The sequence below is a fragment of the Poeciliopsis prolifica genome, unplaced genomic scaffold (assembly GCF_027474105.1).
Source record: "Poeciliopsis prolifica strain line A6 unplaced genomic scaffold, Auburn_PproV2 SCAFFOLD010, whole genome shotgun sequence".
NCBI lineage: Eukaryota > Metazoa > Chordata > Actinopteri > Cyprinodontiformes > Poeciliidae > Poeciliopsis > Poeciliopsis prolifica.
Window position 1 is genome coordinate 616494 of NW_026562385.1, and position 19872 is coordinate 636365.

Genomic DNA, 19872 nt, shown 5'->3' on the forward strand with positions numbered 1-19872 from the left:
AAGAAGTAACTAGTTGAAAACATGCTTAAAGAAATATATTTAATTCTAATATAGATAAAATTATTTATAAAAAGTTTTAAGATCCTAGTGAACTTTTGAACCATGCTAAGGAATTTGTTAATTGCCTGGCAGACAGACTTCCTGTCTAAAGAGATTCTAGGCCTGTCTTTTCTGTAGAATCCTCCCTAAGAATTTATATAAGTTCAGAGAGTCAGCAGTTGTTTTAGTTTGGATCTTTATCTAAATTTATGTGAACGTAGAGTGTACTTTAACTTTCTATGGTATATTTCATATGTATCAAAACTATCCTGTGCAGTATTGTGCTAATTTAAAATATTATTTCAACACCACAGACGAATCTTAAGACTTTTATTTTGAAATTTTCATTGAGCTTCAATTTAAATGGCCAATCTAATCCCATGTGTAACAGTGATTGGGTGAAATCAGACATATGATGGTCAAAAGAGCACTTCATTGATGGAAAAATTGTCAAGGCTTTTATTTTGAAAATGTTTCAAAGCTTAATTTAAAATTGCCACACTAATTCCATGTGTAACAATGGTTGGTTAAAATCAGTTATAAAATCCCCAAAACACAAGTAGTTGTAAAGGCCAGCTCCTTCCTCAGAGTTCTGCCATAGTTAGAACTACAGTGATGCGTTTTTGTAGTTCTAATCAGCTGGACCTGCTGTGTTCCGTTTTCTATGGTTATGGATCCTCTGCCAGCTGTGGGTCAGACAGGGGGAGACATAATTCTATCAGTTTGAGGCAGCCATTTTCACTAAAATAGGCATGAGCCAGAAAGGAGTCTTAAGGCTTTGCATGGCAGGCCCCAAATATTATAAAATAATACAAGCAAAGCAACATCTGTGTTTTAAATAAAAGGACAAGAAAAGTGTTTTCTTACAGTTTTTTAATACATTGATAAACCAAGTTTCATTACAATACGAAAGGAATTTCTTAAGTCATGCATTTTGGCAACCTTGATTTTCTGGCAAGCTGTAAACTTAGTAATTTAAAGAGAAACATAAACCTGATACTCTGCAACTGCCATGCACAAGATAAAACTGGAGCTAGAATATCTAAAGTAGTTCTGTGTTTTGCAGTCAGTGAATTTAGGCAACTGCACAGACTCTAACAAGTAATATATAAACTTTTTAAAGGAACATTTTTCTTTAATGTGAATGGGATCATCCTCATTTTGTTTTTTTTTTATTAAGAACATTTTGTTCTCTTTGTAGCAGAATGTATTTTCTGTTACATCTTAGCAGAAAATACATTCAAAACAGTTTCATTAAGTTTTGGATGAAAACTTAATGAAAAAACTGCAATAACTGTAAAACTGCAATAATTGCAGTTCTACAGATATTGTGAAGCAGGCCTCTTCCAAAAAGAATTTACATCGAAACAAGAGCAAATCCAATTTTCAAATATGTAAAGGTTTCTTCAAAGACTTACTGTATCTGGAAGATATTTACTATTCACTTGCTGCCCTGTATCCCTTCATCTACCAAATAGTAAAACTGAATATGTAGCTGTACAGACACTCAAAATGAGTGAGTAAATCAGTCATCGTTCACAAGGTCCGCCTTATAAGTACTCAAAATGCGTCTGTCATCTGTTTTGCACCTTGACACAAGGCAAATGTCGCAGATGCCGTCCTATTTCGAATTGTGCTGCTCTTGCGTCTCCCCCTCTGAAAATGTGAGCAGTCATCAAATAAATTATAAAGCTGGCCAATAAAATATGATATCTCCCCCACAGCTCCCCACTTTCCCATGCTAGGCAGAGATTTAGTGATGGATGCGTTTCCATTTTTGTGAACAGCTGACCATAAACTGATTTGAAGAAAGTAATTAAGATACACATTTCTGTATGTACTACTTAGCTTACAAAGGCATAAGATCTGTAACTTGCATTCTTCTCCAAAATTTGTGATAATTCCCTAAATAACAAAAATTTTAGAATGTCCTAAACTTTACTTATTGGTAGTAGTTTGTGTTTTATGTTTTTTTATTTTGGTTGTGATATACATCTAACTTCTGAAAATGTATATCACAACCACAAAGTAAAAAAAAAAATTGTACGCATTAAAATAAATCTCATAAAGGGAAAGAATGTTTGATGAATCAATCACATGTGGTTTTGACATTCTAACCTTAATTGACTTTTAAATATAAATGATCATTGGAAAACACTACCTCTGTTCTAAACTTGCATAATACATTTAAATGTTTGAAATTGCGAGGCCGGGTGAAACATACATAGAACAATATGAAATCAGTTATTTTAAAAAAAATATTTTTTAGAGATGGTATCTGTTTGGGAGCTGGTTACAGAGACTAAATGCTGTACTTACAGTAACAGGAGATAGAGAAGATAATTCAGGGTTCCCCCCAGTGTATCATAAGCCTAGTGGCCTGCCTCCAATGTGACTATGAAGATGTTCTTCGCATTTTTACAAAGTAAACCTACTAGCTCCTTAAAATCTTAAGTTTAAATGTTAAAAATTTTTAAATCTTTTTAAATGATCCATCTTGAAACCATTAAATTAAAACTAATGTCACTGTCACTCTCAGTAAACAAAAAAGTGTTAAAATTCTGGCTCTATGGTTTATGTTAAAATGTAAGGTTTATGGGGGGCCCCTGAATGTCTGGGGGGTTCAAGTGGCTCCTGAGTTGCCCCTAAATGTAATCAGTATTATACAGCGTTTTTAGATATCCTAGTTAAGACTTAACAGAAGTAAAAAATATATATATATTTTATTTTAATTATATTTTTTTGGTTTGTTGTTTTCAGCAGTATAGTTGCCTAGTTAAGCATTGTTGACAACATCTTCCAATAACATATAAATAACCAGTAATATTCCTACATTTCCTGTCACCATTTTAAACACAAAAACACGGCGGGCACAGGCGACCTGTCCAGGGTATACTCTGCCTGGAGATAGGCACCAGCAACCTCCTGAACCCACCTGGGACAAGGATGCATGATAATGGATGGATGGATGCAAACACGGCGTGCTGCTGGTGGACGCCTTGGCACCCCAACAATTACAGGATTTCTCTGGGAAATCATGTAATTATTTTATGCAACGCAAAAGTAATCAACTTTAATTTGAGGATTTGTTTTGTATGCTTATTGTTTGGTGCATTCAACAAGCTTGTCTGTTTCCTACATTTTGCTTGGATTAAATTACATAATTACTTAATTTGAGAGAACATATTTCTTACAGCTTTTGAACTTAGAAGAATAATTAGTCTGTACCTCCCCCAAAAATTTGAACAAAGATAGGTGATTTTAAACAGAGCTTCAATTAAAGTTTATTTAAAGGCCTGTCATTGTCAAAATCGACATGAATACTGATCTAGTGAAACTTATTCAAGCAAGCCATGGAAAATTTTGCTGGTGGAAAACACAACTGTGTCTAAGTTTTAACAATATAACCAAACTCCAACAACCATCCAGAATTTCACTAAGTTTTTAATGAAGCCCACCACAACCAAGTGTCCAAACACACAACCCACACCAAGCAAGAGACCCAAAGGAGCCAGGTGAAGGACGAGCAAGTCATTGATTGATGCTCCGAGGAGGACGGGACATCATTCGCAGTTGAGCAGCTGCTCAACTGCGAATTACAAAATTCACAAAGACTCCTGAAAGGGTCGAAAGGGAATAAGTCATTAGTTGGAATAAGTTTCAAAACAGGGTTGCAGATGCTTGAATGCTGAAAACTCCAACTCTTTCTTTCAGTGTTGTTTTTGCCTTTTGACAAAGATGGCTTCCTTCATCTCTCTTTTCAACCATCTCTGTCCAGACAGATGGACATCATTGTCAACAAAGGTGTGATTTCTTCTTGAGGTGCAAATGTACAGCTGAATCTTGCCCAGGCTACTGATTCTTCTATGCTGTACCATGTGTTAGTGAAGTTATTTGGTTTCACCTATGTAGAAGACAGTGAAAATTTTGTGGCACTGGACAGCATACACAACCTCACTGCTGACTCCACTGTTGACTCTATGATGCTTTTGAATATTTAAACAATGTAAAATACTTTGAACTGCCATGTTGAAAGTACTTGAACATGGCAGTTTTGTACAGCTGAAATGTGTTATGCAAAAAAAACGATTGATTGACTATAAGTGTTGAAACAGCTTCAAGAAAACGTTATCAAATTCCTGGATGTCCTTGATTAAAGCCTGTTGTAGAAGACATGACTCACATGACTAGGAATATACACAGGCACATGCGACAAACTGTCCCTGTGGATGAAAGTCAATTGGTTGTTCACGAACATCCCAGAAACAAGCAAAGCTGAAGTTGTAAACAGTGCCCCTGCCCACAGAGAAGCAAAATTTACATGAAAGGTGACTAAGCGGATGCCAGACAAAAGAAGAAGCTACTGCTCTAAAAGAATGTGAGGTTATTTTCAAAATATTATCTGAAAATGATCTAAAATTATATTTACATTTTAGATTTGAAATCTCTCTAAACCAAGAATATGGTGCTAACTACATATCTAAATGTGCACTATAAATATATCTTCTTTCCTATGCCAAACATGAATCATTGCTCCCTGCCAAAGCTGAATTTAGTTTTGACCATGGTAATATTATCATATATTGCAGGAGAGCAAATTATTAGCCAGGTCCTGCAGAATTTCAAACATGAACCTCATTTTGGCTACAATCCAAAATTATTTTTAGCATCAAGAAAATTTACAATATTTTACTTGCTATATATGTAGATATTTGTATCACCCTTAAACCAAGGTCATTAACATTTATGAGAACCATTTTTTTCTGGTGTTAAATGACTTTAGCTGGCTTTATTTCTATTCCAATTCCATTCCAAGAAGATTTACAACACATATCCAGTTCAAACGGAAAGTCCATTAACTAACATTCTATTTTGGATGCCTGAGGTATTTCAGTCCTTTAGTGAATTCAAAGTTCATTAATTGATTTGATATAGAAATTTAAAAGGTTTGCATATATGTCCCATAAAACTAGTCTTAACACATCATATTTCAATAATTAAGTACATTCTTGCAATTTACCAGAAGGTAAACTGTAGACATTACCAATACTTTTTTATAACACAGTCAAAATTAAAATTTTGTTAAGGGGCTAAGCAGTTTATTAACTATCTCATAAATCAATTACAGAAGAAGATTCACAATTTTCTTTGAAATTAAGTTTAAAAAAATTGCTAGTGTATAAAAAGTCAAATATTATAGAATCCACATGTAATACTGATGTTGTTACAATTAATTATTTATTTAATAAAAACTAATTTAGACAATCCATTTGCAGTGTGATCTTGAAATATGAAACAATGGTTTATTTCGGACAGCATCAACATCAAGCAATGAGGTGTCAAACATTCCTGACCATATTGAGGAGGGAACATTTGCTGAGGAGGCTGGGCTGTTGTATATAAAGGCAGCAGCCCAAGACATTTGCTCTAACTGGAAGGCATCTAAGACAGGTGAGACTAGAACGATTTTCCCATATCTTTTTTATGATACGATTTAACAACATACCACTTAATTTATGTAAAACATTCTATACTGATTACTTTTGAGTTAAAATCTATGAACACATATAGTTTCTGTATTGAACAACTATACACCCAAAACACTAAAATATCTTACATAGTTATAAAATCTTTACAAAATCTTTCCAAACCCTATTTTTTCTTTGTAGCACCTTAGCACCTCAGGACACTGAAGTATTTCTGTTGGCATCAGCTGAGGTAAATGTTCAGGAGGCAGTTATGAATTTATATTTATGTAATTTTGTTTTATGTTTACTGTGTGGCTGTATTAAAAAGTTTCATATGTTTAGGCTCCACTAACAGTGCCACCATGAGCACAGACGCGGAGATGGAGGCCTATGGCCCGGCAGCCATTTACCTCCGGAAGCCAGAAAAGGAGAGGATTGAGGCTCAGACTGCTCCATTTGATGCTAAAACAGCTTACTTTGTGGTGGATGCTGATGAGATGTATCTCAAGTGCAAAGTGGTGAAGAGGGAGGGTGGCAAAGCCACTGTTGAAACACTGGAAGGAAATAAGGTAAATCTATTTATTAATAAATTACAAACTCCACTTAAAATAAAAACACTGCATTACTTGAATAATATCATTTGGAAAAAAAAAATCATTTGTGTTTTTTTGATAGACTGTCACAGTCAAGGAGGATGATATCCACCCCAGAAATCCTCCAAAGTTCGACAAAATTGAGGACATGGTCATGATGACCCACCTCAACGAGCCTTGTGTGTTGTATAACCTCAAAGAGCGTTATGCATCCTGGATGATCTACGTAAGTTCTCAGCTGCATTTCAAAGAACTTAACAGGAGAAATCATATCTGTGTATTTATTGAAATGTTCTTCTGTAACAGACCTACTCCGGGTTGTTCTGTGTGGTCGTAAATCCCTACAAGTGGCTTCCTGTGTATGATGCTATTGTTGTAGCAGGATACAGAGGCAAGAAGAGGATTGAGGCTCCACCTCACATCTTCTCCATCTCTGACAATGCCTATCAGTTCATGCTCACAGGTAAATGAAAGACAAGTGTTTTCATAAGAAAATGATAACATATGCACATTGACATGACATTAATGTATTATGGTGTGCATTGCAGATCGTGAGAACCAGTCTATCCTGATTACGTGAGTGTTGCACAAATTAAACTGGTACATGTTTTACAAAATGTATAAAAATGGAGTTTATAAGTCAAAATGTGTCTCTTGTACCTCAGCGGAGAATCCGGTGCTGGCAAGACTGTCAACACCAAGCGTGTCATCCAGTATTTTGCAACAATTGCAGCTCTTGGTGGCAAAAAGGACGCAGCACCACAAGCTGCTGGAAAAATCCAGGTGATCATGCCTTGATTTTTAAGAAAAAACAGATTTCCACAGTGTATACTTAGGTGCATAGTGCAAAAATATTCACAACTGTCATTGTGCAGGGATCTCTTGAAGACCAAATTGTTGCTGCTAACCCTCTGCTAGAGGCTTATGGTAATGCCAAGACTGTGAGGAATGACAACTCTTCCCGTTTTGTAAGTTAAGACAATGTTTAAATGTCCATTAATAGTTAATGCTTGATTTCCTATAGAGTGTAACACATAATATTAATTTTGCTCAGGGTAAATTCATCAGGATCCACTTTGGTACAAGTGGAAAGCTGGCCTCAGCTGACATTGAGACATGTAAGGAAAACATAAACATGATGTAATCAATATTATCTATTATTAATTTATAATCTGTACCATAATTTACTTATCGAAGTGCTTACTTATATACGTGTGATTCTTAGATCTGCTGGAGAAGTCCCGTGTCACCTTCCAGCTGTCTGCTGAGAGGAGCTACCATATCTTCTATCAGCTCATGACAGGCCACAAGCCTGAGCTCATTGGTAAATGATCAAATACTTGAAAATTAAATGTAGAAAAGAGCAACTTTTAAGACAAAGAAGCTACAATGATTTTTCAATTGTTTCAGATGCTCTGCTGATCACCACCAACCCCTATGACTTCCCAATGGTCAGCCAAGGTGAAATCACAGTCAAGAGTATCAATGATGTGGAGGAGTTCATTGCCACAGATGTAAAAGAATATTTTGTATTTTAAATCATTTTCTTAAAACGTGTGTAGTTTACTTAAACCTTTTTTGTCTACATAGACTGCTATTGACATCTTGGGCTTCAATGCTGATGAGAAGTTTAACATCTACAAGCTCACTGGTGCTGTGATGCATCATGGCAACATGAAGTTCAAGCAGAAGCAGCGTGAGGAGCAGGCTGAACCAGATGGCACTGAGGGTAATTTGGAAAATGTCACCAATCTCATTCTGTAGAGACACAAAAATTATATAGAGTAGGTTGAATGTCTTTTGTTTCTTTCCAAAAGTGGCTGATAAAATCGCCTACCTCCTGGGTCTGAACTCAGCTGATATGCTTAAGGCTCTGTGCTACCCAAGAGTCAAAGTCGGAAACGAGATGGTCACCAAAGGTCAGACCGTCCCACAGGTAATGTATAACGGTTGTTATGTTAAACAGATGTTAGCTTGTTTATTACATTAAAGTGACAAATTATTCTTTTAGGTGAACAACGCTGTCAGCGCTCTGTGCAAGTCTGTCTATGAGAAAATGTTCTTGTGGATGGTCATCCGTATCAATGAGATGCTGGACACAAAGCAAGCGAGAGCCTTCTTTATTGGAGTCTTGGACATTGCTGGCTTTGAGATCTTTGATGTGAGTAAAGAAAAACACAGAAAGGTCATGTGAACCATTTTTTATTCCAAAGGAAGATAAACAACTATCAATAATTACAGTACAACAGCTTGGAGCAGCTCTGCATCAACTTCACCAATGAGAAACTGCAACAGTTTTTCAACCACCACATGTTTGTCCTGGAGCAAGAGGAGTACAAGAAGGAAGGCATTGATTGGGAGTTCATTGACTTTGGTATGGACTTGGCTGCCTGCATTGAGCTTATTGAAAAGGTAAGTCACTGTATTACTCAGCTTAAACTGATAACATCCATGATTGTAAGTACATGATTTTTCATTTCAAATATGAGTTGTAATTTAAATCGGTAATTATTCACAGCCATTGGGCATCTTCTCCATCCTTGAAGAGGAGTGCATGTTCCCAAAAGCCTCTGATACAACTTTCAAGAACAAGCTGATTGATCAGCATCTTGGCAAGAACAGGGCCTTTGAGAAACCCAAACCTGGAAAGGGCAAAGCTGAGGCTCACTTCTCCCTGGTTCACTACGCTGGTACAGTGGACTACAACATCACTGGCTGGCTGGACAAGAACAAGGACCCACTGAACGATTCAGTGGTTCAGCTCTACCAGAAGTCTGCAAACAAGTTGCTGTGCTTACTGTATGCAGCTCATGCTGGAGCTGAGGGTATGTGCCAGTAAAACAGATAAACCTAATTTAAGTAGAAAAATCTGCTACATGAGAATAACCCTGAATATACAAAGAGTGGTCTGGAAAAATTTTAACACTCATTTTAATAAAGCTTGTTGTTCAGTGAAGCTGCAGTTGTGCAAATAGAATAATTTTTAAAAATATCAAGAATGAATGTGATGTAATCATGTTGTAAAGAGAGCTTAGAAAAATTTGTTTTAATATCACTGTTTTCACTGTCATAACTTCAGCTGAGGCTGGTGGTGGTGGCAAGAAGGGTGGCAAGAAGAAGGGTGGTTTTCCAGACTGTGTCTGCTCTCAGGGTATGGGCATTTTTTTGAGAACTATCTCAAATGATTTAAACCCAATTAGGGAATAATTTTATGATGCTGACCTACAGGAGAACTTGGGCAAACTGATGACCAACTTGAGGAGCACTCATCCTCACTTTGTGCGTTGCCTGATTCCCAATGAGTCAAAGACTCCTGGTAAGTAGCTCAGTCTTACAAATTTACATGAAGAAATTTTACATGATATTGTTAGGAGACACAGTTGACTTATTTTTCACAAATTTATTTCCAACCCTCAGGTCTTATGGAGAACTTCTTGGTCATCCACCAGCTGAGGTGTAACGGTGTGCTGGAGGGCATCAGAATCTGCAGAAAGGGCTTCCCCAGCAATCCTCTACGGTGACTTCAAGCAGAGGTGGCTGCTGCTGTCTTTCTGAATGTAAACACATGTTTTCAGATGTGAAGATGGAAAAAGGCAATATCCAATTTTTCTTCCTTAGATACAAAGTATTGAATGCAAGTGTTATCCCTGAGGGACAGTTTATTGACAACAAGAAGGCTTCAGAGAAGCTGCTGGGCTCCATTGATGTGGACCACACTGAGTATAAGTTTGGACACACAAAAGTATGTTGGAAAAAGACATTAATGACATTGCTGGGAACAATTCTTTGCATCCATGTGTTTTAACTTGCAAACGTTTTACTATGATAGGTGTTCTTCAAAGCTGGTCTTCTGGGCGCTCTTGAGGAGATGAGAGATGAGAAACTGGCTTCACTTGTTACCATGACTCAGGCTCTCTGCAGAGGATATGTCATGAGGAAGGAGTTTGTGAAAATGATGGAGAGGAGGTGGGATTACCTCTTATTATGCCAGAGATTAGCTTGACATACTTATGTCTCTAAGGTGGAGAAAACATTTATCTTTGATTGTTGGGCTTTTCTCTTAGAGAGTCTATCTACACCATCCAATACAACATCCGTTCCTTCATGAATGTGAAGAACTGGCCATGGATGAACTTGTATTTCAAGATCAAGCCTCTTCTGAAGAGTGCTGAGACTGAGAAAGAGTTGCAGAATATGAAGGAGAATTATGATAAGATGAAGACAGACCTGGCTGCTGCTTTGGCCAAAAAGAAGGAGCTGGAGGAAAAAATGGTCTCAATTCTCCAGGAGAAGAATGACTTGCAGCTTCAAGTGGCTGCTGTAAGTAGGCAGATTTGTTTTATTCAAGTGTAATTATTAAACCATATAGTTCTCTTGTTACTCTATGTACTTAAATCAAGAGTGGGGTTATGTTTTGAGACTGAGGCTACGAACACTAGATTTGAGAGAATAATGACCAGATATTGTTTTATCATGGATTCTATTATTAAAGACCTGTTCATGTGAAAGGAGAACATTCACATTTGTTGACTTATTCTCAATCATAGGAGGTTGAGAATCTCTCAGATGCTGAGGAAAGATGCGAAGGCTTGATTAAGAGCAAGATCCAGCTTGAGGCCAAACTCAAGGAGACAACCGAGAGACTGGAGGATGAAGAGGAAATCAATGCTGAGCTGACCGCCAAGAAGAGGAAGCTGGAGGATGAATGCTCCGAGCTGAAGAAGGACATCGATGACTTAGAGCTCACCTTGGCTAAAGTGGAGAAGGAGAAACATGCCACTGAAAACAAGGTTCACATCACTGAGACAACATTATCAGAATTTAATACACCAATCCACAGAATTTATGACATCTACATGCTTATACTTCAGTTAAAATTGGGTATTTCAACACCGACAGGTGAAAAACCTGACAGAGGAAATGGCAACTCAGGATGAGGCCATTGCCAAGCTGACCAAGGAGAAGAAAGCCCTCCAAGAGGCCCATCAGCAACACTGGATGATCTCCAGGCAGAGGAAGACAAAGTCAACACTCTGACCAAGGCCAAGACAAAGCTGGAACAGCAAGTGGACGATGTAAGAAAACGGTTTATTAGGCTTCCTCGTGAGGCATAAATCTCATGATACAGTCCTTCCATTGATTACTGTGATTGAATGTACCTACTATGCAACAGCTTGAGGGCTCATTGGAGCAAGAGAAGAAGCTTCGTATGGACCTTGAGAGAGCCAAGAGAAAGCTTGAAGGAGATCTGAAACTGGCCCAGGAGTCCATCATGGATCTGGAGAATGACAAGCAGCAATCTGAGGAGAAAATCAAGAAGTGAGTGCAGACTATCTTTTGTTTTCCAACATGTGTTTGTGTCAAGTCAGATAATTGAGCTCAACACTGCATTTTGAAATCCAGGAAGGACTTGAAATCAGCCAGCTTCTCAGCAAGATTGAGGATGAACAGTCCCTTGGAGCTCAGCTTCAGAAGAAGATCAAGGAACTTCAGGTAATAATGCCCTTGGCAGAATTTTTTTATACTGATTTGCAGAGTGATCTTGAGTGACAACTTCAATGCATTTGATTTCTAGGCTCGCATTGAGGAGCTGGAAGAGGAGATTGAGGCTGAGAGGGCTGCTAGGGCTAAGGTAGAGAAGCAGAGAGCTGACCTCTCCAGGGAGCTGGAGGAGATCAGTGAGAGGCTTGAGGAGGCTGGTGGAGCCACAGCTGCTCAGATTGAGATGAACAAGAAGCGTGAGGCTGAGTTCCAGAAGCTGCGTCGTGACCTTGAAGAGTCCACGCTGCAGCATGAAGCTACCGCAGCAGCTCTCCGCAAGAAGCAGGCCGACAGCGTTGCTGAGCTGGGAGAGCAGATCGACAACCTGCAGCGCGTCAAGCAGAAGCTGGAGAAGGAGAAGAGTGAGTACAAGATGGAGATTGATGACCTGTCCAGCAACATGGAGGCTGTTGCCAAAGCCAAGGTGAGTGGATAGTACATGTTTTACAACAATCAAATACAAATTGTGGTTCATAACTGTGTTTTACATATATTACTTATGGTTTCAGGGCAACTTGGAGAAAATGTGCAGAACTCTTGAGGACCAACTTAGTGAAATCAAATCTAAAAATGATGAGAATGTTCGCCAGCTGAATGACATTAATGCACAGAAAGCAAGACTCCAGACAGAGAATGGTAATTTACCTGAACTTAAACCAGTGTTCTACATTGATTCACAATTTCAACAATAATGTATTTATGATTTTTACAGGTGAATTTTCTCGCCAACTTGAGGAGAAAGAAGCTCTTGTTTCTCAGCTGACAAGAGGCAAGCAGGCTTTCACTCAGCAGATTGAGGAGCTCAAGAGACACATTGAGGAGGAAGTGAAGGTACGACTGTCTATATTTTCTTTTGCTATGAATGATGAGGTCAGTAGACAAATCATTCTACTAACAACTTTGTGCTTTCCAGGCCAAGAATGCCCTGGCCCATGCAGTTCAGTCAGCCCGTCATGACTGTGATCTGCTCAGAGAGCAGTTTGAGGAGGAGCAGGAGGCCAAGGCTGAGCTGCAGAGAGGCATGTCTAAGGCCAACAGTGAGGTGGCTCAGTGGAGGTCCAAATATGAGACTGATGCCATCCAACGTACTGAGGAGCTGGAGGAGGCCAAGTGAGTCATAATGAATATCTCAATTTAATTATGTGTATTTTGATTATGCATTTCTACCAATCGAAACAACTCTGCACTCCAGAAAAAGCTTGCCCAGCGCTTGCAGGAGGCTGAGGAATCCATTGAGGCTGTGAACTCCAAGTGTGCCTCTTTGGAGAAGACCAAGCAGAGGCTCCAAGGTGAGGTGGAAGACCTCATGACAGATGTGGAGAGAGCTAATTCTCTGGCTGCCAACCTTGACAAGAAGCAGAGGAACTTTGACAAGGTACAGAAATATTTCAAAAACCAAAAGGCTGATTAATACAGATAAAAACACATTTTTAATTAATTCTCACATTTCCAGGTGCTGGCAGAATGGAAGCAGAAGTATGAGGAGAGTCAGGCTGAGCTGGAAGGAGCCCAAAAGGAGGCCCGCTCCCTGAGCACTGAGCTGTTCAAGATGAAGAACTCCTATGAAGAGGCTCTGGACCAATTGGAGACCATGAAGAGAGAGAACAAGAACCTGCAGCGTATGTATTCCCTAATTATTCAAAGAGTTGAGCAACTCCAAAATTACTGAGAGACAGATCCTTTTATTGCTTCAGCTTCAATAAAAGGCGAAAGAATTTGTAATTCTGAAATTTCTTCAGGTTTATATTTGGCAGATTTCTATTATAGCTTCATTCATTTATTAACTTTTCATTGCAGAGGAGATCTCAGATCTGACTGAACAGATCGGCGACACTGGTAAGAGCATCCATGAGCTGGAGAAGGCTAAAAAGACTGTGGAGACCGAGAAGTCTGAAATTCAGGCTGCACTGGAAGAAGCCGAGGTAAAATATTTCTCCACAAGTGAACAGCAATTTATATCATACATGAGCCCTAAGCATACTCTCCTGTCTTTATTTTTTCACCATCTAACCTTATTATATGCTTGACCTTTCAAGGGCACTCTGGAACATGAAGAGTCTAAGATTCTCCGCGTCCAGCTGGAGCTCAACCAGGTCAAGAGCGAGATTGACCGGAAGCTGGCAGAGAAGGATGAAGAAATGGAGCAGATCAAGAGAAACAGCCAGAGGGTGATTGACTCCATGCAGAGCACTCTGGATGCTGAGGTCAGGAGCAGGAATGATGCCCTGAGAGTCAAGAAGAAGATGGAGGGAGACCTGAACGAGATGGAGATCCAGCTGAGCCACGCCAACAGGCAGGCTGCCGAGGCCCAGAAAAACTGAGGAATGTCCAGGGACAACTCAAGGTGAGTTTGGTGTAAAACACAATTTACACTGAAGAGTGTAAATCAGTAAAATTTTTGACTCCGACATTTGCTTTTGTTGTTAGGATGCCCAACTGCACCTTGATGATGCTGTCAGAGGACAGGAGGACATGAAGGAGCAGGTGGCCATGGTGGAGCGCAGGAACGGTCTGATGGTAGCTGAGATTGAGGAGCTGAGAGCTGCTCTGGAACAGACAGAAAGATCACGTAAAGTGGCTGAGCAGGAGTTGGTTGATGCCAGTGAGCGTGTTGGACTGCTGCACTCTCAGGTTGGATTTTAGTTATTCACAAGAAACCAGGTCTTTCCATGTCCTGAGATCCCCACATCTACAATGTATCATTCTGATTCACTTTCAGAACACTAGCCTTCTGAACACCAAGAAGAAGCTGGAATCTGATCTGGTCCAGGTTCAGGGTGAGGTGGACGATGCAGTTCAGGAAGCCAGAAATGCTGAGGACAAGGCCAAAAAGGCTATCACTGATGTCAGTATAATATCAAAAATAATCTAATTTCAAGCCCTTTTTATCAACTGGTTTTAACCGAAACCGGTGACAAACTATTTCTTCAGGCTGCCATGATGGCGGAAGAGCTGAAGAAGGAGCAGGACACCAGTGCTCACCTGGAGAGGATGAAGAAGAACCTTGAGGTCACAGTCAAGGACCTGCAGCACCGCCTGGATGAGGCTGAGAACCTCGCCATGAAGGGTGGCAAGAAGCAGCTCCAGAAACTGGAGCAGAGGGTATGAAAATGTTTTTGCTGTAAATTCACATGGTGTCAATAATGCCTAGTAATATTAAATTGTTTCCTTATTCAACATCTTTAAACAGGTTCGTGAACTGGAATCTGAAGTTGAAGGTGAGCAGAGACGTGGAGCCGATGCTGTTAAAGGAGTCCGCAAATATGAGAGGAGAGTTAAGGAGCTGACTTACCAGGTGAATATTCTATTCTGTTTTCTAAACACTTACTAAGTACCTTTAATACCAAATAACTTTACTATTGTCCTGTATATTATTTGTCTTGTTTACAATAAGTCTTTGCAAACATTTGGTTCATCCCTACAGACTGAGGAGGACAAAAAGAATCTGACTCGACTTCAGGACCTGGTGGACAAGCTGCAGCTCAAAGTGAAGGCTTACAAGAGACAGGCTGAGGAGGCGGTAAGAGAAATGACTGATTGTCTGCCACCAAACAATCCCCCCTTTAAGTTAGCACATTACCAAGCCATTATTTGGCATTTCGTATTTACTAAAATAATTGGTATCTCAAAACTTTCAGGAGGAGCAGGCCAACACCCACATGTCCAGGCTCAGGAAGGTCCAGCATGAGATGGAGGAAGCTCAGGAGCGTGCTGACATCGCTGAGTCTCAGGTCAACAAGCTCAGAGCCAAGAGCCGTGATGCTGGAAAGGTGAGATCACATGTCAAACAAAAGATTCCATGAGCACAAGCTCTTTGACTATGTCCTTTTGTAATACACTTTGTTATTGAATGAATATTTGCAGAACTATTTTTATTTGATAAACATTTTATCTTGCTTTCTCAGAGAAACCTGACTTCCTTAATGTTTGCATCTTTTTTTCTAGTCTGACAGCGCTGAATAGAGACGCCCTCTATTTTGGAACATTATAATGCGGTTCATATAATATGAACTAGCTGTAAAATGTCATCATATAATGTACTATTTCAATAAATAATATCTTTAAAATGTCATACCATTCAGTGGTTTTGTTTCTCTTTCTTGAAATATAACTTTAGAACTAGTTAGTAACTTATCCACAAAGAAGGACATATTTTTCCTCATTATGTTTACTCAACAGAGAAGAGTTCTTTTAAAACCAGCATTCTTTTTTTCTGAAGTAAATATTACTGTATTTTGATCGAACACTAATTTCAAAAAATGTTGGAGTGGTCTCAGTTTACCCATCAACTGTAAACACAATGTCCACTGAGGGTTATTTTCAAAAGATATTTTTGGTTAAATACCTTTTGAAAACAATTTCAAACACTACTTTTCTGTAAACCCCAGTGCAAAACCAGAGGCTAAAAGACTTGATTGAAAATGTATTATACACCACCCTACAAAGTAGAAAGCACAAAACCAGCTTTATAGGTCACATATTATAAAATAATACAAGCAAAGCAACATCTGTGTTTTAAATAAAAGGACAAGAAAAGTGTTTTCTTACAGTTCTTTAATACATTGATAAACCAAGTTTCATTACAATACGAAAGGAATTTCTTAAGTCATGCCTTTTGGCAACCTTGATTTTCTGGCAAGCTGTAAACTTAATAATTTAAAGAGAAACATAAACCTGATACTCTGAAACTGCCATGCACAAGATAAAACTGGAGCTAGAATATCTAAAGTACTGTGTTTTGCAGTCAGTGACTCTAACAAGACTCTAACAAGAAATATATAAACTTTTTAAAGGAACATTTTTCTTTAATGTGAATGGGATCATCCTCATTTTGTTGTTTTTTTTATTAAGAAAATTTTGTTCTCTTTGTAGCAGAATGTATTTTCTGCTACATCTTAGCAGAAAATACATTCAAAACAGTTTCATTAAGTTTTGGATGAAAACTTAATGAAAAAACTGCAATAACTGTAAAACTGCAATAATTGCAGTTTTACAGATATTGTGAAGCAGGCCTCTTCCAAAAAGAATTTACATCGAAACAAGAGCAAATCCAATTTTCAAATATGTAAAGGTTTCTTCAAAGACTTACTGTATCTGGAAGATATTTACTATTCACTTGCTGCCCTGTATCCCTTCATCTACCAAATAGTAAAACTGAATATGTAGCTGTACAGACACCTCAAATGAGTGAGTAAATCAGTCATCGTTCACAAGGTCCGCCTTATAAGTACTCAAAATGCATCTGTCATCTGTTTTGCACCTTGACACACGAGGCAACAGTCGCAGATGCCGTCCTATTTCGAATTGTGCTGCTCTTGCGTCTCCCCCCCTCTGAAAATGTGAGCAGTCATCAAAAAAATTAAAAAGCCGGCCAATGAAATATGATATCCCCCCACAGCTCCCCTCTTTCCCATGCTAGGCAGAGATTTAGTGATGGATGCGTTTCCATTTTTGTGAACAGCTGACCATGTATGTACTACTTAGCTTACAAAGGCATAAGATCTGCAACTTGCATTCTTCTCTAAAATTTGTGATACTTTTAGAATGTCCTAAACTTTACTTATTGGTAGTAGTTTGTGTTTTATGTTTTTTTATTTTGGTTGTGATATACATCTAACTTGTGAAAATGTATATCACAACCACAAAGTAAAAAAAAAAATTGTACGCATTAAAATAAATCTCATAAAGGGAAAGAATGTTTGATGAATCAATCACATGTGGTTTTGACATTCTAACCTTAATTGACTTTTAAATATAAATGATCATTGGAAAACACTACCTCTGTTCTAAACTTGCATAATACATTTAAATGTTTGAAATTGCGAGGCCGGGTGAAACATACATAGAACAATATGAAATCAGTTATTTTAAAAAAAATATTTTTTAGAGATGGTATCTGTTTGGGAGCTGGTTACAGAGACTAAATGCTGTACTTACAGTAACAGGAGATAGAGAAGATAATTCAGGGTTCCCCCCAGTGTATCATAAGCCTAGTGGCCTGCCTCCAATGTGACTATGAAGATGTTCTTCGCATTTTTACAAAGTAAACCTACTAGCTCCTTAAAATCTTAAGTTTAAATGTTAAAATTTTTAAATCTTTTTAAATGATCCATCTTGAAACCATTAAATTAAAACTAATGTCACTGTCACTCTCAGTAAACAAAAAAGTGTTAAAATTCTGGCTCTATGGTTTATGTTAAAATGTAAGGTTTATGGGGGGCCCCTGAATGTCTGGGGGGTTCAAGTGGCTCCTGAGTTGCCTCTAAATGTAATCAGTATTAAACAGTGTTTTTAGATATCCTAGTTAAGACTTAACAGAAGTAAAAAAAATATATATATTTTATTTTAATTATGTTTTTTTGGTTTGTTGTTTTCAGCAGTATAGTTGCCTAGTTAAGCATTGTTGACAACATCTTCCAATAACATATAAATAACCAGTAATATTCCTACATTTCCTGTCACCATTTTAAACACAAAAACACGGCGGGCACAGGCGACCTGTCCAGGGTATACTCTGCCTGGAGATAGGCACCAGCAACCCTCCTGAACCCACCTGGGACAAGGATGCATGATAATGGATGGATGGATGCAAACACGGCGTGCTGCTGGTGGAACGCCTTGGCACCCCAACAATTACAGGATTTCTCTGGGAAATCCTGTAATTATTTTATGCAACGCAAAAGTAATCAACTTTAATTTGAGGATTTGTTTTGTATGCTTATTGTTTGGTGCATTCAACAAGCTTGTCTGTTTCCTACATTTTGTCTTGGATTAAATTACATAATTACTTAATTTGAGAGAACATATTTCTTACAGCTTTTGAACTTAGAAGAATAATTAGTCTGTACCTCCCCCAAAAATTTGAACAGAGATAGGTGATTTTAAACAGAGCTTCAATTAAAGTTTATTTAAAGGCCTGTCATTGTCAAAATCGACATGAATACTGATCTCTAGTGAAAACTTATTCAAGCAAGCCATGGAATAATTTTGCTGGTGGAAAACACAACTGTGTCTAAGTTTTAACAATATAACCAAACTCCAACAACCATCCAGAATTTCACTAAGTTTTTAATGAAGCCCACCACAACCAAGTGTCCAAACACACAACCCACACCAAGCAAGAGACCCAAAGGAGCCAGGTGAAGGACGAGCAAGTCATTGATTGATGCTCCGAGGAGGACGGGACATCATGCGCAGTTGAGCAAGCTGCTCAACTGCGAATCTCCAAAATTCACAAAGACTCCTGAATAGGTGTCGAAAGGGAATAAGTCATTTAGTTGGAATAAGTTTCAAAACAGGGTTGCAGATGCTTGAATGCTGAAACTCCAACTCTTTCTTTCAGTGTTGTTTTTTGCCTTTTGACAAAGATGGCTTCCTTCATCTCTCTTTTCAACCATCTCTGTCCAGAAGATGGACATCATTGTCAACAAAGGTGTGATTTCTTCTTGAGGTGCAAATGTACAGCTGAATCTTGCCCCAGGCTACTGATTCTTCTATGCTGTACCATGTGTTAGTGAAGTTATTTGGTTTCACCTATGTAGAAGACAGTGAAAATTTTGTGGCACTGGACAGCATACACAACCTCACTGCTGACTCCACTGTTGACTCTATGATGCTTTTGAATATTTAAACAATGTAAAATACTTTGAACTGCCATGTTGAAAGTACTTGAACATGGCAGTTTTGTACAGCTGAAATGTGTTATGCAAAAAAAACGATTGATTGACTATAAGTGTTTGAAACAGCTTCAAGAAAACGTTATCAATTTCTGGATGTCCTTGATTAAAGCCTGTTGTAGAAGACATGACTCACATGACTAGGAATATACACAGGCACATGCGACAAACTGTCCCTGTGGATGAAAGTCAATTGGTTGTTCACGAACATCCCAGAAACAAGCAAAGCTGAAGTCTGACATAAACAGTGCCCCTGCCCACAGAGAAGCAAAATTTACATGAAAGGTGACTAAGCGGATGCCAGACAAAAGAAGAAGCTACTGCTCTAAAAGAATGTGAGGTTATTTTCAAAATATTATCTGAAAATGATCTAAAACAATATTTACATTTTTGATTTGAAATATCTCTAAATCAAAACTATGGTGCTAACGACATATCTCAACGTGCACTATAAATACATCTTCATTCCTATGCCAAACATGAATCATTGCTCCCTGCCAAAGCTGAATTTAGTTTTGACCACGGTGATATTATCATATACTGCAGGAGAGCAAA

General features: G+C 38.4%; 1 pseudogene; it reads left to right on the top strand.

Moving 5' to 3' along the window:
- The first annotated feature begins 5448 nt into the window (after positions 1-5448).
- On the top strand, positions 5449-15718 carry LOC129363239 (myosin heavy chain, fast skeletal muscle-like; annotated as a pseudogene).
- The last annotated feature ends 4154 nt before the right edge of the window (positions 15719-19872 follow it).